This window comes from Rhinopithecus bieti, unplaced genomic scaffold, assembly GCF_001698545.2.
Source record: "Rhinopithecus bieti isolate Rb0 unplaced genomic scaffold, ASM169854v2 scaffold_23748, whole genome shotgun sequence".
NCBI classification, from domain to species: Eukaryota; Metazoa; Chordata; class Mammalia; order Primates; family Cercopithecidae; genus Rhinopithecus; species Rhinopithecus bieti.
In genome coordinates, this window is record NW_016811596.1 from 2,141,216 (window position 1) to 2,163,979 (window position 22,764).

At 38.8% G+C, this 22,764-nt stretch overlaps 1 protein-coding gene and 2 pseudogenes across 1 annotated transcript in view; all 3 read left to right on the forward strand.

Annotated features, from left to right (window-relative positions):
* The window catches only part of CDIN1 (CDAN1 interacting nuclease 1), a 112,805-nt gene that overhangs the window by 22,668 nt on the left and 67,373 nt on the right, over nucleotides 1–22,764 (forward strand). The gene's annotated exons all lie outside the window — the stretch shown is intronic.
* LOC108543702 (tropomyosin alpha-3 chain pseudogene) lies at nucleotides 10,557–11,303 on the forward strand (annotated as a pseudogene).
* Nucleotides 14,165–16,326, forward strand: LOC108543701 (la-related protein 4-like; annotated as a pseudogene).

A 22,764-nucleotide genomic window follows, 5' to 3' on the forward strand; every position in this document is an offset into this window, starting at 1 on the left:
GTTTATAAGGCAGACTTTTTTTTTTTTTTTTTTTTTTTGAGGCGGAGTCTTGCTCTGTTGCCCAGGCTGGAGTGCAGTGGCGCGATCTCGGCTCACTGCAAGCTCCGCCTCCCGGGTTCACGCCATTCTCCTGCCTCAGCCTCCCGAGTAGCTGGAACTACAGGCGCCCGCCACCGTGCCCGGCTAATTTTTTTGTATTTTTAGTAGAGACAGAGTTTCACCATGTTAGCCAGGATGGTCTCGATCTCCTGACCTCGTGATCCGCCCGCCTTGGCCTCCCAAAGTGCTGGGATTACAGGCGTGAGCCACCGTGCCCGTATTAGGCAGACTTCTTAGAGGAAGAAGAGAAGTGAAGGGTTAGAGAATCTAACTAGGCAGTTAATCCTTGAATACCAGAGTGGTAGCTCAATTTAGGATTTTCAGTTACATTTTAAAGCATTTTTTATTTGCTTAGAAAGGAAGACTATAGTAATTTTTTAATTTTATCCTATAGATTACAAAGCATTTTCGTAAAACTTTCTCCTTTTTCTGGTGGTACTGATGGAGAGAGTTGGAGATACTTATTTATGCCTTTATTTGGGATGGAGTTTGAAATAGGATGAAACTTATTAGCTATTTATTTTATTTTCTTTCTGTTTTCTTTCCATATCTTATAAGCTCCTATTCTCCTATTGTATCATTGAAACTCATGCTTTTTCTCAGAATAAAGAGGTAAAATTCTTCCTTGTCTTTGGAAGGAACTTCTACCTACTGTAGAGTTGGGAGAATCACTACAAAAGGCTAAGTAAAACAGAGACAGAACCCTGAAAAAAGAGTTATTGTCCATTTATTTAGCACAGTTCCTGTGGTAGGGAGGCAACATTAAATATTACTTTAAAAACTGCATTTGTGAGACATTAATAGATGCCTTGGTTTGCTGCAAATTCGTTAAACTTTTTTTGGTAATATTTAAATCATAGAGGTAGGACTTTAAGTAACTGAAGTGTAGGTAAATACTATTTAATGATCAGTAATTATATATCTGGTTTTAAAGCTGTTTCAACAAAATATTATTGGAAGACAGATTTTCTGCTACAAATGTTAAACCCTTCGGAATATGTGGGGCCGAAAGGACTAGTTCGGGTGTGATCTGAAACTTGGGGCAGTTTGCCTTCTGCTTCAATGCTTGGTTCCACCCTGAGGAGAGGAGTTACACACCACTATGTGCACTTGACACATGCAAATGCTAAATACAGTAGCAGCATGAGGTCTCTGTCATTAACAGTAATTGATGTAATGAAAGCCACCTGGCTGTTTTTTTCTTATAATTAATTGCTTGTAAATAATAAATTTAAATGTAATTTATAGTTTTCTAAATTTGATTACCATATAGACCCAACAGCAAACCTAAAAAAATGATCAATTCCATAATTTTCTTCTATGAGTTTTAAAAGGTACACACACACACACACACACACACACACACACACACACTTTCAAGTAAATATCAGATGAAAATACTTTTGGAGAGCAATAAGAATGTAATCAACTCCTGTTGGTTTTATTCAAGTTGGAATGCTAATTTTGAAATAGTCTCATTACTTGAAGTTTTATATTATTATTTCAGCTGACCTTTTAAAGGTATTTCCACATGTAGTTAATGCACTCAGAAGAAAGTATACCTACTTCACAGTAATACAGTAAAACTCCTTAAAAAAAAGCTTTTCCCCTATTTTGTAAAATTCCAATTATGTTTTGAAAAGAATTTATATATGAAGAAAAAGCACTTAAGCATATATGATGATATTTAACATATTGTGGTGATAATAAGAGGCTCTTTGCCTAATAGATTTACCAAGCACAATATCTTAGTTTAAGATGGCTTTATGGTATTTCTTTTTGTTTATGTGACCACCTGTATCAGCTGCCAAAGAACTGTGTTTCCTAACGTAGAAAATATCTAAGATTCACATGGTTTAAAGAGAAAGGGGGATTTAGACCCCTGTCCCCTGTGCTTCTCTTTCATTAAAAAAGAAAGGAAAGACAGAAGGAAGAAGGAAGTAAGGAAGGACATAATTTATGGCTTTATGTTTAAGATTTAACTACTGTTTAATGACAGTTATATCAGACTTTCTCAAACTTCGAATCTGATTTCTTAAATTCATGCCTCTTTCCTAAATGCATTTCTTTTAAATATCTATGTTATTATTTTGTACTATAGCAGTGAAATCGCTATCATTGTCAGTGTGTATAATACTTTTATAAAGGATTAACAGATTAAAGAAGAATTTGAGTAGCTTTGACCTACACATTTATAAACTGCAAAAGCTTTTCTCCTTTTGTGACCAGCAACATTTTTACTTCACTACGATTTTAGTAAAGTTTATATAAATCAATAATGCTGTTTCTGTAACTTGTATTTTTTTTTTAATCTGGAGTTCTCTTTGTTCTTTGTAGAAACTCAACTAGATTATGAAAAACTTAGTTCTGTTAAATAGCAAAATTGCATGTTGACTGCTTACAGGATTGAGATTCCGTGTTAGCTGGAATTGTCTATAGAGAATAAAAATTGTGGCTTCTGTGTGTGGTCAGGGTGTGACCACCATCCATCACCTCAATAGCAGACATCAGATTTGTTCATCACTTGGTTTCCAAGGTCTAATAATCCCTCGAGAATTTAGAATGTTGTTGACTGTCCCCATTTACATCAGTGAAGGCTTTGCAACAGGTGCAGCTGTGTATACTAATTGCAGGGTGTGCCTAATCTGTCCAGAAGGGAGAGTACCTCCAAATTTGGTATCTTAAAGAGTGGAGTGACCTTTTAAAGTCCCAGAATGAGAATTGCCAACAATTCCAACAGGCTAATTATACCCACAAGGAGTTGTGAAGTGCTTTTAAGTTTTCCTATACACCTAAAAGTTCAGTGAACGGCTTGAAGTCATTAACATATGACAGATGCACTCCCTTTTTAAGAGCTTGTATGATAAGTTTTGATTGTAGAAGTGGGAATTTGACCTATAGCTTATCACTTGCTTCATTAGCATGCTTGAGGACAAGGAGTTTTTTTTTGTTTTTTGTTTTGACATGAGCGTTATCTTACTCATGTTTCAGAATTCCATCTGCCTCCTTCTCTCTGCTGATACCAAGTCACAGCAGATAACCCTGATGCTGGTTTTTTAAAAGCATCGTGCATTGTGTACTGTTACATATATTTTATATATAAATATGTAGAATATGAATATGTTTCTGAGCATGGGTCTTTCAAAGTTTTGATTCATTATTTTAGACATACTGCCTCCCATGTGATTTCTGTTCTTTTTAATGGAAAAGGAACAAATACACTTTTTGGCTTATAAAGATGACCGAAAGTCCGACTTCTACATTTCCACAAAGCTGACCACTTCTTGAAGTGAATGAGAACAGGGGAATGAAGTTTGGGATTTTTTCTAGGGGACTCTGCACACACATAGAGGAAAGTATGCTTCCCAAAGAATGAACGAATGCTAGAGGTGTGCCCATAAAGAGACGTGGAAATGAAGCTTAGAAGGATTTCATGCAGTAAACTCTGTGACTGCAGCACTTAAATGAAATTGCTTTTTATTATCTGGCTGAAAATCATCCAAAATAAGCCATACAGGATGAAGGTTAAAAGCTTCTGGGTAAAAGCAGTCTTGGATAATTTAATTTCTTCCCACAGCAGCTCTGTATTTACCTGCTTATGATGTCTGTTTCAATTCCTTAAAAGGCTGTATACCTAAACTTTATTTTAAAATGTTTTCCGTTAAATTAAAATCTCTGTTTATAGAAGTCACTATTCCCTTAACCTCTAAGGGGGTTATGTAAATTTTATATTCTCTAAGGGCGCAGTCATATTTAGCTGTATTCCTGTCAGTTACCAGCAAGCTCTTTTTGTACAATTAGGGGGTGGTTAATTTACTCTGGTAAGGTTGCCACCTGTCTAGGGATTAACCCAAACAGGTTGGAAGTCACAGAGAGACTTTTGAATTGGAGTTTAAAGCAGTAGGAGTTGATTTATTAACTCTCTCCTCCCATTTTGGTGGCATTTTCTGGGTTGATCAGTGGTACTTGTGACAGAAGGTGTTTCTTGGTCCCTATGTTTGTGAGGTTGGAAAAGTACGTTGTTAAAATTGTAAATGTCACTGGAAATCTGTGAACAGTAGGTGTAATCATGCTGGGTACTTATGAACATGAACGGGAAAGATCTTCCACTCCTCTCCATTGTTTCCAGTCTTATAGTATCTTACCAAATTGTGGGATCAGTGGGAAGTGGCCTGCTTCAATCATGTGGATAGTTTGAAGACCAGGATTGTGTTCAGTGGAAATAACATCTTATCTGGTGTGTCAGGAAAATAAACCATGAAGAACATTGATGATGTAGTTCACAGGAGAATGTGAGGAGGTAACTTTACAGTATTTAAAATACGCTGTGAGAAATATCCAATTGATTTAAAGAAACATGCCTTAAGTTTTCTGATACAATATGTAAAATAAAATAGCTTACTTCATATGACCTAATGTGCATGTGACTGCATTCCATCTGGACCCTGGTTCCACTAGAAGCGTGCCCACGGTCATGACTGACTTCCTTGAGATCTGTGTGTGTGTCTCTGTTTCCCTCCCTCCCTCCCTCCTCCTTAATTTCCTTTTATTCCTTCCTTCTTCTGTCCTTCCTTCCTTCATTCCAATTTAAAATTAAGTGTATTGTACGTTATATAGTATTCTTTTTTCAATTATAACCTGTTATGGATATACAATTCACATACTGTAACATCTACCCTTTTTAAGCGTACATTCATTGACTTTTAGTGTATTCACAAACTCGTGCATCCGTCACCATTATCTAATTACAGAACATTTTACGACCCCAAAAAGAAACCCAGTACCCGTCAGGCATGGCTCCCCATTCTCACACTGGCTCAGCTCAGTCCTAGGCGATCTCTAATCTACTATCGGTTTCTATTGATTTGCGCATCTGGACAGTTTGTGTAATTGATATTATACAGTACGACTAGCTTTAACTTGGCGTAATGTTTTTGGGATTCATTCATGTTGTCTCATTCTTTCTTATTGCTGAAAAATCCATTGTAGAAATATACCATCTTTTGTTTATCCTTTCATTAGTTTGTAGACATTTTGTTGTTTCCCGTTTTGGGCTACTATGATTAAATGCTTCTATGAACATTAATGTATAAAGTTTTGTGTTGACATATGTTTTTGTTTTTCTTGGGTAGATACCTTGGAGGAGAATTTCTGGGTCACATGGTTTAACATTTTGAGGAACCATAAGACTAGTTTTCAAAGTGACTGCGTGATTTTACATTTCCCCATAGGAATGTATGAGGATTTCAATTTCTCAGAATCCTCAATAGCACTTACATATTTTGTCCTTTTGATTATAGCCTTCCTGGTGGGTATGAAGTAGTATCTCACTGTGGTTTTGATTTCTATTTTCTCAATGACTCATGATGTTGGGAATCTCTTTATGTGTTTATTTTCTATTTGTATATCTTCTTTGAAGAAATGTCTATCCACATTCTTTGTTCATTTTTAAATTGGGTTGTCATTTTATTATTGAGTTGTAAGAGTTATTTACATGTTCTAGATACAAGCCTTATATATGTGATTTGCAAGTATTTTTTTCTAGTGTGTTGGTTCTCTTTTTTTCCTTTATTTATGGTGTCCTTGAGTTATTCTTTTATAAGGATCTTACTTCCAGAAGGAAGGTACAGAAGATCAATAGAGATATCTGTAACCTTTCTATAAGGAAAATTTTATCACTCTTTAGTGAAGTTCTTATTGTTCGATACACTGTTTAGGTAAAAGTTTTTTCTTTAGACAATATGCTAAATTAAAAAAAAAAAAAAAAACTTGGCAAGCAATCTCCTGAATCTCCTGAATATAACTTTAAAAGTTAGGCATGCTTTTACTATTTTCCCCTTTTCACTTTGCCTTTTAAAGTTATACACAAATATATATATATATATTTAAAGTTTTACACAAATATCTCTATGTGGAGCAGTTGTGTGTATATATGTGTGTGTGTGTGTGTGTGTGTGTGTGTGTGTATGTGTGTGTGTGTATATATATATATATATATTTTTTTTTAAGACAAAGTCGGATTCTGTCGCCTAGGCTGGAGTGCAGTGACGTGATCTTGGCTCACTGCAACCTCAACCTCACCATGCTCAGGTGATCCTCCTGCTTCAGCCTCCTGAGTAGCCAGTGACCACAGATATGCAACCACTATGCCTGGCCTATTTTTTAAAACTATTTTTACAGATGGGGGTCTCCCTTTGTTATCCAGGCTGGTCATGAACTCCTGTTCTCAAGGGATCCTCCTCCCTTGGCCTCCCAAAGTGTTGGGATTATAGGCGTGAGCCACCACACCTGGCCTATTATACCTTGATCATATCATCTACATTGACAATTTGATAGGAGTGATGTTAGTAAAGTGCTAAAAATAAAAACTTGAGCAAACCAGTAAAAGTATTATTTTAAAAAATAACTATAATTGTAAAGAATCAGGGATCTATCAACTTAAAATGAAAAAACTTAAAGGGCCGGGTGTGGTGACTCACATCTGTAATCCCAGCACTTTCAAGGGGAGACCGAGACAGGAGGATCACTTGAAGCCAGGAGTTTGAGAAAAAACTTGAATTCAGTTCTATTGCTTTTACAAAGCGATTAACCAAATCTGGTTTATGAAATGTATTTCTTTAGCTGAATGCTAGGAAGAGACCATCACCTTTCCTGGGCCAGAAGATACAGGCCTGGGGATCCAGACCAGGTAGGAGATCTGGCTTCCAAAGCCAGTTTTGCTGCAGTGCTAAGAGCATGGCCCTCGGCAAGTTACTTACTGTCTTGGAGCTCCAGTTTGTCCATGTGGATGGAAAGAGCTCCTGTTTTTCACACAGGATGTGTTAAGCTTTTAAGAAGGATATAGTGCCAGGATAATGCCCTGCCAATCTGGAGGCTGGTGTTTTTGTAAAGCTGTGAAAGGAAACTTTCTACAGTCTGAGAGAGAAAAGATGAGAGCTTCTCCCTTGTACAGCTCTCTATGTGACCACATGCTTTAGGTCTCTGACCTATCAAAGTAGGGCATATACCTTAGAGCTCCTCTGGCTGAATATTATTTCAGGGGTCTCAAAGATTGGCTATCTTGCTAAAGTAGTTTATCAGCAAAATATGAGAAATGGTTCACAAACTATAATATGGGAAATATTTAATCAGTAAGTAGGTATTTGCATTAAAAACAAAGCAGATGACAACTGCATCAAAGCACAGGGATAATTGCATGTTGAAATGATACTCGACTAAAGCAAGGGGCATGTAGGAAGTCACTTCGAATTGTGGTGTTGTAGAGAAGTACCTCATTGCTTGTTCCTCTTGTCACTTTGCTTCTTTTAAGTGACTTAAGCAAGGTAGATTCTTAAATTGTGCCTTTATAAATCTTTTCAGTTGTGTAATGTGAAAATTATTAATATATGATTATCTAGACGTAGTTGTGTAGTGTATCATTTTCTTTGGATAGTGAATGAGATGTTGGCTTTTGTGCCATTTGTCTTGGGAAAAAAAGAATAGCTTTCTTTCACATCCACTTCTTTAGCCACACTTTATCTTTGATTTGGATGGGTTTATATATAACTGTGTGTGAGTGTGTATGTGGGTGTCTATTTTTGTTTGCTTTATGTGTAAGTGATAATAAGAATATATGAATCTAGTTGTCAGCTAGATTCTATTTGCATAAACAAAGGTGGGTACCCGCCCTCTGCAATGGCTACTCCCTTAAGAAAATTAAGTGTCCACAGAATTGGTGACCTGTTTTTAAGAGAACCTGTAACATCTTTCTAAATGAAAAATCATTCCAGCAATATTTACTATTGGCAATTTTCTTCTGTCTGCTTTTAGAACTTATTGGCCAACCAGGTCAGACATTATTAAAGTTCAAGGGCTCCAGGGGGAAGAGTAATGGTTTTGTGGTACTATGAATTTGAAATCTTGCCATTTTCAGGTGTTATAGCATCTGTTCTTACATGCCACTAAAAATGTGTAGAAGTTTTAGACCAAATTCAGGGTCAAAGTTACAAGAGTGATGATGCTTCTGACTCATTCTCTTAGCGTTATGTTACCCAAATTATCTGCATACCATGCTGCAGTAAGATCCTTTTTGACAAGTTATTTGAAAGAACTTATTATAATAAGGCTTTTTGGGGAGAGGATTTAGCACTTCTTGGCAATTTGTTTAGGTACAGTTGGAGAATCTGTTCTGACTGAACGGGATAGCTATTGACAATACCAGATAGACAGTAGGGAGTCCTTTAGTTCTGAGAAGAACTGTGTTCTACTTACCAGAAGCAATGTCTTTTGAATATAAAACTCTTGGGGAGACTGAGTCCTGTGCCACATACTCTTTTGAGAGTCCACTCTCCAGCATACGGAAGTTGTTGACAGACAGGTGCTTGATAAATATTTGTTGAAATACTGAATAAATGAACTAACCACCTATTTGGAGAGGCTTCTAAATGTGTAGCTGTTTAATGTACATTGGTGAGTTTAATGAAATGAAGAGAGACTGAGAAGGAAACGTACAAAATTATCATGTGTTGGTTGAGTGAGTCTAGGTATACCTACATCTCTATGGAAATGGAATGTCCATACCTCATAAAATCAGCCGCTTTAAAAATTTTCTTAGTATTATCATTATCTTGAAAGAGAATAGGAGAAAGAAAGTTTGTGTTTTGGGAATCAAATACTTTATTCCTAAAGTTGGTAAGTATTTTACTAAACGGAATTAATTGTGTCTTGAACTAACATCAGCAAGGCATTTGCCTTTTATCAAATGAATATCAAGTTGTTTTTTTGGTGGTATCCCTAGCCCTACACTCTGTTACTCACCAATGGTGTTTGTGAAATGAAATTCATAATTATTAGAGATAACTCTTAATGGAATAACGTATAGTAGGAATTTAAAATGACTTAAATTTATTGAATAAGTGAAGTGAATCAAGACAACTTTTAGCCATGGTACATTGTTCAGAGTTATATAGCAGCTTCATTTATGATTGTTGAGTTCACTTGGATAGAGTACTGTTCCCACGATAGAAAATGTAGGTTTCCCCAGGTGTCTGTTTTCTCGTTCTTCTAGTGTGATAGAATCCTCCAGTTTTGACCAGAACATGACTTCTAAGAACAGAGGCGTCCTTGTGTCTTTCATGGCCATGGGACTGAATTCTGGCTATTGCAGACTGAGCATAAGTTTCATGTGGCAGCTTCGTTTTATGTGGAGCCTTCCTTAAGAGACAGCCCTCGTCTCTATTCTTCAAGATCCTTTCTCAGTCTTGCTGTCTGGAATGCACATGCCACAGTCTTAACCGTAGGCTGACAGAATGGTGAGCTGACAGGAGCCTGGGTCCCAAGGACTTCCTGGAGCAAAACTGCTATGGTGGAAGAGACAAATCTTACTGGGAAAGACAAACATTTCTGTACTGTATAGTCCGTAGTTAATTTGGGATTGTATTTTCTCTCCCTTGTAACCGATCCTCACCCCATCTATGTAGAGATAGACGGGCTGAGTTTTATCAGATTGGATTTCTAGGAAATAAGATCAGAGTGAGGCTGCATGAAACCAAGTTTCTTACCATATTCAGAGCCATTTTAAAGTGTGTGCCTTACTGATTGCTGGTGAGTCATGTAACCTTTCAGTAAGCTTGGCATGTTATGATACTGAGTGTCTTTACTTCCCTGGTTCTGGATTTGGTCTGACTATGTCAGGACTTGTATATGGCTTTTACAGATTTCCTGCAATGACTGGTCTGCATTATCTTCCTGGATGTTGTAAAGATAGAGAGTTGGGTTAGGGAGAGGTTACTGATTATATAATCAACAGGTCACAGTGCTCTTTTTGGGCATCGTTATTTTTAGTCTGGACATGAACATCTTTTCCCTGAGAAAATGTTTCCATCAATCTCACTATTTGTTGATATCTCTTAAAAAGGTAACAGTTGGTTGCTTGAATTTTGTGATATTGTAGCCGTTTTATCAAAATGAAAGCAGAGGCCAAAACATACTAGGTTTTTGTTCTGTATTTGATATAGCCCAAATTTGTAAGACTTAAAAATCAATTAGTAGCACACATTCTCTTATTCTTCTTGTGAAGTTTCAAGTCACTAATTATTAGGCACCACAGTGTTTGGAAGCAAAACATCTCCGTTAGTAATGGCATCTCTGTTATGTATTCACATGTTGTCTCAATGCACGTTCATTCGCTGTGTCTGTGAGTTGCAGTGTTTTTACATTTTCCCTTAAAATGGATGTGTGTGTTTGGTACGTGGGTGTTAGGGAATGAGAGGAGGAGGGCCATTCTTCATTAAGTCATCACTTGAAAGGCTAATATGTGCAAGTCACTATGCTAACTATTGATGATGTAAAGTTAAAAAGATATAAAGATTGGAAAAAAAGGGATTCCCTGTCTTAAATAACTCAGTTTTGGAGAGGCGGCTGCAACGCCGAGCAGAGGAGGCAGGAACCGGAGCGCGAGCAGTAGCTGGGTGGGCAGGATGGCTGGGATCACCACCATCGAGGCGGTGAAGCACCAGATCCAGGTTCTGCAGCAGCAGGCAAATGATGCAGAGGAGCGAGCTGAGCACCTCCGGCGAGAAGTTGAGGGAGAAAGGCGGGCCCAGGAACAGGCTGAGGCTCAGGTGGTCTCCTTGAACAGTAGGATCCAGCTGGTTGAAGAGGAGCTGGACCATGTTCAGGAGCGCCTGGCCACTGCCCTGCAAAAGCTGGAAGAAGCAGAAAAAGCTGCTGATGGGAGTGAGAGGGGTGTATGAAGGTTATTGAAAACCAGGCCTTCAAAGATGAAGAAAAGATGGAACTCCAGGAAATCCAACTCAAAGAAGCTAAGCACGTTGCAGAAGAGGCAGATAGGAGGAAGTACGAAGAGGTGGCCCGTAAGTTGGTGATCATTGAAGCAGACTTGGAACGCACAGAGGAATGAGCTGAGCTGGCAGAGTCCTGTTGCCGAGGGATGGATGAGCAGATCAGACTGATGGTCTAGAACCTGCAGTGTCTGAGTGCTGCTGAAGAAAAGTACTCTCAAAAAGAAGACAAATATGAGGAAGAGATCAAGATTCTTGCTGATAAACTCAAGAAGAGACCTGTGCTGAGTTTGCTGAGAGATCAGTAGCCAAGCTGGAATAGACAATTGATGACTTGGAAGATAAACTGAAAATGCACCAGAGGAGCACCTCTGTAGACAGAGGATGCTGGACCAGACTCTGCTTGACCTGAATGAGATGTAGAACACCCCAGTCCCACCCTGCTGCTGCTCCTCCCTCTGACCCTGACTCCACCTGAGGCCAGCCTGCCGGAAGCTGCCCTTTAACTGAGGGCTGATCTTTAACTGGAAGGCTGCTTTCTCCTTCCACCACCCCCTCCTCCCCTGTGTCTGCCTCTTCCCGGAGATTCCAGCTGGGCTAGAGGCTGTGCACCTTTGGAAGCAACATTTAAGGGAATGTGAACACAATGCATAATGTCTGTAAAAAGCACGTTGTGATATACACATTCTGTAATTACCTTTTTTGTTGTTTTGTAGCAACCATTTATAAAACATTCCAAATAATTCCACAGCCCTGAAGCAGCAATCGAATCCCTTTCTCACTTTGGGAAGGTGACTTTTCACCTTAATGCATATTCCCCTCTCCATAGAGGAGAGGAAAAGGTATAGGCCTGCCTTACTGAGAGCCAAACAGAGCCCAGAGAGACTCCACTATGGGAAACCTCACTGCTCTCTACAAAGTACTAGCTAAACCAGAAAGGTGATTCCAGGAGGAGTTAGCCAAACAACAACAACAAATGTGCTGTTCAGGTTTTCAGCTTTAAGATAACTTTGCATAATGTTATTTCTAATTTTTTTTTTCATTAGAAGTCACCAAATTAAGATGGTAAGACCTCTGAGACAACATTTTTGTCCCATCTCTACGCCCTCCCAACTGCTTACAGAATGGATCATGTCCCCCTTATGTTGAGGTGACCATTTAAATGTTTTCCTGCCTTGTCTAAAGAAAGAAGAGTGTTTTCGACACTGATTTAGCCATGTGAAACTCATCTCATTACCCTTTTCTGGGTTTGGAGCTGCTGTCTGTATCTCTAGAAGTGCCATCTCATTGTGCTTTGTATCAGTCAGTGCTGGAGAAATCTTGAATAGCTTATGTACAACACTTTTTCAATTTTATATTACTGTGAAACTTTGCTTCTTTGGGTTTGTGGCACCCTGGCCACCCCATCTGGCTGTGACAGCCTCTGCAGTCTATGGACTGGCAGTTTGCAGATCTTTTTGTTTTTTTTTTAAAGTTTCTTTCCCTACCCAGTCCCCATTTTCCGGTAAGGTTTCTAGGAGGTCTGTTAGGTGTATATCCTGCCGCTTATTGGCTTAAGATGTACCCTCCTTTGATGTGGTCTCGTTAGGGCTGATTGGGAGAAAGAGAAATCAGTAGTGCAACTGTGTTTGATACTGAATATTGGCCAGTGTCTTTTTGAAATAAAGAACCAGTCCCTCCAAAAATAAAAAATAATAATAATAAAAAGAACTAGTTTAATGGAAAAGCAAATGAAGAAAAGAATACGTCAATTAAAATTTGTCTGCACAATGAAGTGTGGTCCAAAAAATAATGGCAGTTCAACATGAGACTTATTTATGGGCTCATTAAATCCAGAAGTCTGAAGGGTTTCATGAACTCCTAGCCCAAAACAATTCTACTGAGAGTCCCTGAAACAGCAGTGTGAGCCCCACAACAGCCGGCGAAAGATTCGTCTACCTACATTTGTGAATGCTTAAAATTTAGTCTTTTAAAAACACAGTCCTTCTCAAGTTCTTTTGTATTTTGGTTTGAAGCTACATTGTTTTTTCCTTTGGTTTTCTTCTTGGGGCATGATGTAATTGTCAGAATTCTGGTGCAGTTCAGGTTTGATGTAGTCATTTTGGAAATTCCCAGGTATCTGCCTTCATATTTTTATTCTAAAAGCAATTCTGAAGAACATTTGCCTTCACAATGTTTCAATTCAGTCTAACATTGGACCAGTGGGAGAATAGAGCAAGAGCATTGATGGGGGAAAATGGATGTGTGTGCAGAAAAACGTAAGCAGCATGATGTAGCCTCTTCCTTCTTCTCATTATCTGGAATTCATGTCTAATCTCTTAACCACCAGGCTGAGGCACATCATACACATGGTGGACAGGTGAACTGGGGGAGTTGGGTCTCAGGGATTTGGAAGTGCCACATTAAGTTTGTAGAGGCTCTATCCTTTAAGAACTGGATGCTTCTGTGTATGTTTTGGTAATTCTTTTCTAAGCCTACATTTTTCTTTTCTTTTTTTTTTTTTGAGACAGAGTTGCATTCTTGCTGCCCAGGCTGGAGTGCAATGGCGCAATCTTGGCTCACTGCAACCTCCGCCTCCTGGATTCAAGCGATTCCCCTGTCTCAGCCTCCCAAGTAGCTGGGATTACAAGCATGAGCCACCATGCCTGGCTAATTTTGTATTTTTAGTAGAGACGGAGTTTCTCCATGTTGGTCAGGCTGGTCTCGAACTCCTCACCTCAGGTGATCCACCCACCTCGGCCTCCCAAAGTGCTGGGATAAGCCTACTTTTTCTAGTCTGCCTAGAGTGATATCAGCCTTGTGCACATTCCAGTATTGTTCCAAGAATATAATGCAAGGCGGGGCGCCATGGCTTACACCTATAATCCTAGCACTTTGGGAGGCCGAGGTGGGTGGATCACAAGGTCAGGAGTTCGAGACCAGTCTGACCAATATGGTGAAACCCCATCTCTACTAAAAATACAAAAATTAGCTGGCCATGGTGGCGCATGCCTGTAATCCCAGCTATTCAGGAGGCTGAGGCAGGAGAATCGCTTGAACCTGGGAGGCAGAGGTTGCAGTGAGCCAAGATCGTGCTACTGTGCTCCAGCTTGGGTGACAGAGCAAGACTTTGTCTCAAAAAAAAAAAAATATATATATATAATGCAAATGAAGTTGTTAAAGTATTACACCTTTTAATATTTCAGAACAAAGACTTATTTAAAACATTTATTCTGTTGGGGCATAGGCCTGTGAGCCTGTTAGAGTTGCAGCGGTGGGAACAGTTGGGCCGAACAGAGGATGACATGTTGCTTTTCGTGGAGCAGGTAGCATCTAAAGAAACTGGTTTAAGTCCTAATGCCAAACTATGACAAGAAATTGCTCCTGGGAATGCTGATGCCACCCCAGTAACTCATGGAACTGAAAGCTCTTGGCATGAAACAGCAGCCATCTCGGGTGCTCATCCTGAAGTTAACGCAGAGCTCTCAGAAGATACATGTAAAGAACATGAAGTAATGTGTTCTTCGTCTTGTGAAACCACAAGAAATACTACAGGCATTGAAGAATCAACCGATAGGATGATTTTAGGACCAGAAGATCTGAGTTACCAAATATATGATGTTTCCGGAGAAAACAATTCAGCAATCTCTACAGAAGACCGAAAAGAATATTAAAGAAACAATTAGAATTCTGTTTTTCACAAGAAAATTTGTCAAAGGATCTTTACTTGATATCTCAAATGGATAGTGATCAGTTCATCCCAATTTAGACAGTTGTTAACCTGGAAGAAATAAAAAAGTTGACTACAGACCCTGGTGTAATTATTGAAGTGTTAAGATCTTCTCCCATGGTACAAGTTGATGAGAAGGGTGAGAAAGTGAGACCAAGTCATAAGCGTTGTATTGTGATTCTTAGAGGGATTCCTGAAACAACACCAATAGAAGAAGTGAAAGCTTTGTTCAAATTGAAAACTGCTCCAAAGTGATAAGCTGTGAATTTGCACACAGTAGCAGCTGGTATATCACTTCCCAGTCAGACACAGATGCACAACAGGCTTTTAAATCCTTAAGAAGTTAAAACATTTCAGGGTGAGCCAATTATGGCAAGGATAAAAGCCACCAACATTTTTTGCTAAGAATGGTCACTGATGAATGGATTCTAGTATCTATAGCCAGCCCATTCAAACGCAAGCACAGTATGCCTCCCCAGTCTTTAGGCAGCCTGTATATAATCCTCACCAACAGTACTTGGTCTATAGCATGGTTCCTCAGTTTTGGTCTCCAAATCCTACACCTTACTTTGAAACACCACTGGCCCCCTTTCCCAATGGTAGTTTTGTGAATGGCTTTAATTCACCAGGATCTTATAAAACAAATGCTGCTGCTATGAATATGGGTCGACCATTCCAAAAAATATCTTGCAAAGCCTCATTTTAGGTTATCCCGTGGTTCAGAACACTCAACAGAGGACTTTGTGTCGTTGGGGGATGGACAATGGAAGATCTAGTTCAAGAAATTTTTCACCTGAACAGCATAACCCTACAGTAACTGGGGATTAGGAGCAAACTTAACTTCAAAAGGAGACTTCCACTTTGCAGATGGAACAGAATGGGGACTATGGTAGGGGCAGAACTCTTTTCAGAGGTTGAAGACGACGACAAGATGACAGGATCTCAAGACCTCATCCTTCAACAGTTGAATCAAAGGCTCCAACACCGAAGTTTGACTTACTAGCTTCAAATTTTCCACCTTTACCTAGAAGTTCATCAAGAATCCCAGGTAAACTCATTTTGGAGAATAGGATGTCTGATGTTGTTAAAGGCATCTACAAAGAAAAGGATAATGAAGAATTGAGAGTTAGTTGCCCAGTGCCTGCAGATGAGCAGACAGAATGCACTTCTGCCCAGCAACTCAATATGAGTACCAGTTCTCCATGTGCAGCTGAGCTTACTGCATTAAGCACAACTCAGCAAAAAAAGGATCTAATAGAGGATTCCTCTGTTCAGAAGGATTGTCCCAACCAGACGACTATACCAGTTTCTCCTCCAAGTACTACAAAGCCATTGAGGGCAAGTACTGCTTCACCATGCAATAGTAACATAAATGCAGCTACAGCTGTGGCTCTACAGGAACCCCGAAAGTTAAGTTATGCTGAAGTGTGCCAGAAGCCCCCTAAAGAGCCATCTTCAGTTCTTGTGTAGCCACTATGGGAACTTTGCTCCAATGTAGTGTCTCCCACCAAAAACGAAGACAATGAACCTCCTGAGAAGTCCCTTGAGAAACCACATGAGAAGCCAGAAGCAAGGGCTAGTAAGGATTATTCTGGCTTCTGAGGCAATACCATTCCCAGGGGAGCAGATGGAAAAATCAGGGAACAGAGACGCCAGTTTAGTCATAGGGCTATACCTCAGGGAGTGACACGACGTAATGGCAAAGAGCAATATGTGCCACCCAGATCACCAAAGTAAAAAACAACAAAACTTTTCAAAAACTTATTTCTCTTCCCGTTCACCTTGAGCTGTGGCTATACTGAACAGTTTTGGAGGGGAGAGGGTAGCCAGAAAGGAAACAGGAGAAAGTATGTCCTTAAATCATTATGGATTTTGGAGTTGTGAGTGATAGGATCCCAAAATTCATCTCTAATGTTATTTTTAAATGCTGGATGATTTCTATCTGTCTATCTATCTGTCTATCTATCTATCCATCCATCCATCCACACATATAAAGTATATTTTTTCTATTTTTGTTTTTGGTTTCAATTTGCAGAGATTTGCTGCCAGGAATCAATTTTGATGGTTCAGTTTTAGCTTGGAGGAAAAAAAAAATACATTATACATCCTTCACTATAGGATATGAGGGAGTGAGAGAAAATATTTTTTGAAGAAGCATTTCTGTCAAATTAGAAATTACTTTTTAAAATCTATTTAAAGTTTGGCTTGGAGAATGCCATCTCGGACTATATGATCTTATATTGCAAAGCAGATTAGTGGCTGGGGAGCCTGTTGTGGGTGTGAGTGTGTACAAGAGCGACTGAAGCAAAATCTGTTGTCATGTTAGTAACCTGACTTGAAAACTGAATGTAAAACTTGAGTAGATTCTTTTTTTCTAGTTTGAAATTTAGTCTGTCTTTTTGACTTGACTAATATTTCATTCAACATGTTGTAAAACTGTGATTTTACTTGAAGATGTGACTACTAATCAGTTTGATACTCAAGGAAAGAATGGGGGCTCTTCAAAAAATTGAAAATTTCATCTTGAATGTCAGCGCGTAGGTGAAATGTATTTCAGAGGTTTAAACTTCCCTGTGATTCCCCCACTAAAATGGGAAACACATTTTTTTTCTTACTCCATATGTTACTCTCTGTTCTTTGATTGCCCACCCCCAAAAGCAAAATAACCAACTACTTACTGAATTGCATATTTGTCATTGCTTTGACCAGTGTAGTCAAGTCATATAAATTGTTCTAAATTTCAAAATTGAACGTTGAAGTATTTACTCTTCTCTTCACACATTTAGAATTTTAGATCCCAAGATGGTAGGGCAGACTGACCCTACAGTAATTTATTTGTTGTCAGTGTTAAAGATGAAACATTGTAACTGACTCTTAAGTGTTAAATAGAGTAGAAGTAAAATATGATGATGATGATTATTTTAAAGGCTTAATTTTGAGGGGGACTTATTTCTGTTTACAGTGTATTTATCACCTTCCTTCCCTCCTTTTCTCCCCCCACACCCAAAAAATACAGTCTGGAATTCACTGAAACAGAACCAGCAAGTCATGAGATTTTTTAGTAAAATTGAGAAAGATGGTTGAAGAAAATTAATGCATAATTTCTCAGTGAAAAAGTTGTAGCTCTCATATGCTAAATACACAAGTTTACATGCTGTTATTTAGAAAATGGCTAAAATATTCAAAGCCGTGTTGCGTTAATCTGCTTTAGGTCATCGCATGTTCAGAGTTCTATGTAAGGTGGGTTTTATTTTTCTTTTAAGGGATAGTTTGTAATAGTAAGAACTGTCCCGTATGTGAGATCACATGTGTACAAACTGAAACTGTAAACTGTGAGCACTGGAAAGCACCATTGTGACATAGAGTAAACATCTTAGTAATATGTTAAAGTGAATGTAAATGGTTAAAATTACATTACTGTGAAATTTACCTTCCAACTCTAAGTTAAGCTTTGGAGATACGTGTTAGCAATGAACTGTTAAGAGCTTTGAAAAATACTGCACATGTCTGTACAAGCCAGAATTACTATTTCTTTGACTTATTACTAGCATGGCAGTTGCTTTTGGTTTGGTTGTTTTGTGACGTGGTATACTACATTTACTCAGTTTACAACTATTCATTTCTACACACTATTTTTTTAAAAAATCACCTACTAGGTGAAACATACAATAAAATTACCTGCGCTGAAATCTGGGGGAAGTTTAGGTCCTTTAAAAAAATGTATTAATCATTGACTACATCTATGATAAAAGTGCTTATTCTGGTTTACTAAGATAATGCAGTTGGTGGAAATGATAAACATTTTAAGTGTTAACATCCTTTGAATGCATTGGATTTCAGAGAATAAACATTTTGTAAAAATAAAAAAATTTATTCTGTTTGCCTCACTTTTAGATGGACAGATTCCTTGGTGCTAGACATTCAGAATTGTGTGAAGGGCAGTATCTGACACAATTATAATATTTAGGGAAAGCTTTTGTTGTTTGACCTGACAACAAATTCAGGTGTTCCCCGCCCCCCCTCCCCCCGCCAAGGGCTTTTAATAGAATTGCTTTGGTCTAAGAATTCATGATAGACTAAATGAAATCCTTCAGTCTGCTGGATTTAGTGAGACCATAAATTAGCCTCATGGTGCATGTTCTTTCTTTTCCCTGTTTCATTTGACACAATTCATTGAAATGATGACTACCTATAAGTGGTTAGAATTTTCTGTGTGGAAAACTTGAAGAGAAAAACTTTTCAAAGCAAAGTGTTTCTTTCATCATGGTGTCATCTGCTTTTGATCTTTTCCATTGTGCTTACGCTTAAAACTAGATTTCAATATATGTTCCCTAATGGTAAAAGTTTATATGCAAAATAGGTTTTCTGGCATTTTTTACTGCCACATATAGAGTGAAGCTAGTGGTGACCCAGTTTTTCTCATGGGGCTTGAGGAAGGGGTGTGGACAGTTGGACCTGCCTGTAGACCTCCCTCTCTGCTCTTTAACTGACATAGAAGTGGTAGGAAGGAAACCCAAGCAGGTGTCTCATTGGCATGCCAGTGTGGAGTAGAGAGAGGCAGTGTTCATAGCAGCTGGGGGACCTCTGTCATGGGGAGCAGGGCCCAGCAGCTCAGGTTGGCCTTGGGGACAGGTTCCTGGCCTGAGCAAGTTCTTGAGTAACTTTAATTCTAGCTAGATTTCTAAAGACAAGATCTTCATACACAGAAAAGCTAGGAAGCAGACTGTATTTCACCTCAGGGGCCTGTGGTTATAGACTTATGGAAACATGAGGAGCCAGGGTAACAGCAAATGGGACTTATCCATGGGTGCCAGAGTATTTGGCCAGTGCTACTCACATTCTTCCCACCTGAGGTTAGGGCTGGTCTGGAAGTCATGGGCAGACCCCAGGGTGAGGTCAAGTAGCTCTAGCAGAAACCAGGCAGAGCCTGGCCTCCCAGTAAGGGGCAGGGAGCACTTCCCCAAGTGGGTCCTGTCTTGAATCATGTTGGTGTTTGTATCAGGGGAGGCAGCCTTTCTGGCTTCCTCTGGTCTGGGGAGGCCATTTTGATGGGGAGAAGAGAATTGAAGCTTCTTATATCAAATTCAGCCATTTCTAAGTGTTGAGACACACGATTGCATGGAACTGCCATGTGCAGGGCGCACATTCAAATTTCGGGAGAATCAAATATGATCTAATGCAATATAAGCTGTGGTTCTATAAAATTTTGCATTTGTTTTTAGGGCTTTTGCAGCTATTGGGGGCTTTCACAGGATGTGAATTTTGTGTTTTTTCGGTTGGGTTGTGTTATTTTGGGAACATATATGAAACTCAGTCACATTTTTAGGATATTGTATATGTGCCAAGGGAAATGTATGTTTTTCCGCCTGAATTTTTTTTTTTTTTTTTTTTTTTTGAGACGGAGTCTTGCTCTGTGGCCCAGGCTGGAGTGCAGTGGCGCGATCTCGGCTCACTGCAAGCTCCGCCTCCCGGGTTCACGCCATTCTCCTGCCTCAGCCTCCCGAGTAGCTGGGACTGCAGACACCCGCCACCACGCCCAGCTAATATTTGTATTTTTAGTAGAGACGAGGTTTCACCGTGTTAGCCAGGATGGTCTCGATCTCCTGACCTGGTGATCTGCCTGCCTCGGCCTCCCAGAGTGCTGGGATTACAGGCATGAGCCACTGCGCCTGGCCTTCTGCCTGAATTTTTATTTCTTATATAAATAACATTAAAACCAGAAAAAAAAAAAAAGATGAAGAAATCACCCAAAACCCAAATCCATACTTTTGTTTTAAACAATTGTGCCTTCTCTTTTAGATCTTGAACATATTCTCACTTGAGACTGTAATTATAAACATCAATAAAACTTTATGTATTTTTTACTTTATATTTATTTGCAGCCAGTAGTTGCATGTTAACTTTATCGAGTGATGAACTCGTATCTGCCAAGTTGAACTTCAGTAGTGAATGGTGGATTTTAAGGTGAAAATGGCTTTCTGTGCAGGCTCCATTCTTTTGGCAAGTGTTGCAGTGGGGGTAACCAGTTGTTGAATGCCACAAGGCAGACAGCTCAGTACCCTGGACAGGGTCCTGGAAGTTGCTGTAGGGCTTGAGGGGAGCACTCCTATGGTGTGGTTGGAACGTTGTTATTTGTTATAAGGCCTCTGAACTCGACTTTCTGGTCCTGTGGTAAGTTCCACAAGCTGTCTAAAACCTTTAGTAACTTTTCATTTTTTGTTGAAACTAAATTGAGTAGATTAAGTTGTTTGCAACTAAGCATCTTGTGAAACATTGGCATACTGGTTCTTGAAAGTAATTTGTTTTATCATTTGGAGGCAGTGATTAAGAACCTAGAGTCTAAGGCCAAACTGCCGATATTCACATCCTGACTGTGTTAATTTGGAGAAGATACTTCACTTTTCTCCCTTAGTTTCTTAAGAAAACACTACTATTATTATAGTGATGATAATTAAATGAAACAGTACCTGGTAGCTAATAAGTGTTCCCCCAGTGTTACCATCTTCATTATCATGATCATCATGACAGTAGGTATTTATTTGAGCACCTACTCTTTATTAGAGTTCAACAAAATGAGGAAAAGTTACAAATAGGATATTCTAGCAAACTTTAGTATATAACAAAGCCTAATTGTACTGTGCAGAGTCTTAATGACAGCTCCATCTCTGCTCATCCTCTGGTTTCTCTTAAGACACATAGAGAAGCAGGCAAGGCATTTATAGCCATCTAAGATTGGATTTATTGCAATGAATAACATTAAGTGCTGAGAATAACTGACAAAAGGATTTGATTGTGAATCAAGAATAAAAAGCTTGTGGTAAGATTTAAAATTTTGTGTTTAATAAGAGAAGAGCTTAATGCATTGTAAGGTGTTCCATTTGTTGTTTTAACACAGCATTTATTATTAAAGTGGGTGGTTGTAGAATAATTATAGTCCATATCATGATGATGATGTTGTTTTCAGAGAAGATAGAAAATCTATAGTTTTTTCAAACTAATAAAGTAAGGAAAACATGTCATCTACTGAGGCTTGAAATAGTTTGCTTGACCTCGTAAGAGTACTACTAAGATTATTTAGGGGAACTACATATTCAGGAAGGTACTTTTATGTAAATTTTGCATTTCCTTGTGAAATTTTAAAAGTATCAGCTTGGTAATTGGGGTTGCGATGGGAGTAAGAAGCAGAAGACAGGGAAAAGTATGAGAGTATTAATACTATTATTTTAATATAACTGAGAATTTATTTGGGAAGAAAGTGGTAAAGATGGTAGTTATACCTACAATTTTTATAAATTATAAGAATTACAAAGTGAAAGTGGCCAATCATTGATACAGGTTTTATATGAGGTTTCTGTGACCTATTAAATTAAGAATGATTAGTGGGGTAGAACATATTTTGTGTAGAAAAGAATAAGGAAATATTTAAATGGTTTTAAAAAGTATTCCTGGCTGGGTGCGGTGGCTCACACCTGTAATCCCAGCACTTTGGAAGGCTGAGGCAGGCGAATCACAAGGTCAGGAGATCAAGACCTTCCTGGCTTACATGGTGAAACCCTGTCTCTACTAAAAATACGAGAAAAAATTAACCAGGTGTGGTGGTGGGCACCTGTAGTCCCAGCTACTTGGGAGGCTGAGGCCAGGAGAATGGCGTGAACCCAGGAGGCAGAGCTTGTAGTGAGCCAAGATCGCACCACTGCACTCCAGCCCGGATGACAGAGCGAGACTCCATCTCAAAAAAAAAAAAAAGTATTCTAAACTTTTTTACTCTGCGAAAAGGTTGGAAAGTAACTTTGCTTATTAGACATAGACTAGTAGCATTATGGTCACGGAATTAAATTTAACCTCTAGATGTTCATTCACTTATGATTGCATAGAGTTAGTAGGATGTCTTAGGTATTCTAGCAGGATTTCATACATTGAAGAATTCTCTGATAAGAGAGATTCATTCATGGCATTTTCTGTATAAGCAAAACCAGAAAATATTTGAAATTTAGAGGAAAAAAAATTGGACACCTTTGAGTAAAATTAGATTGCTTCATAAAACCCAACATATATAGCTAACCTGATGCAGCCACAAACTTGGTTTTCTGTGGAAGTTTTTAGAACTTGCTTTTCAAGAAACAGTCACAGAGTTGAACTTGGGAGAGGATGGCCCAGTCCTGGATCTTGAAGAAT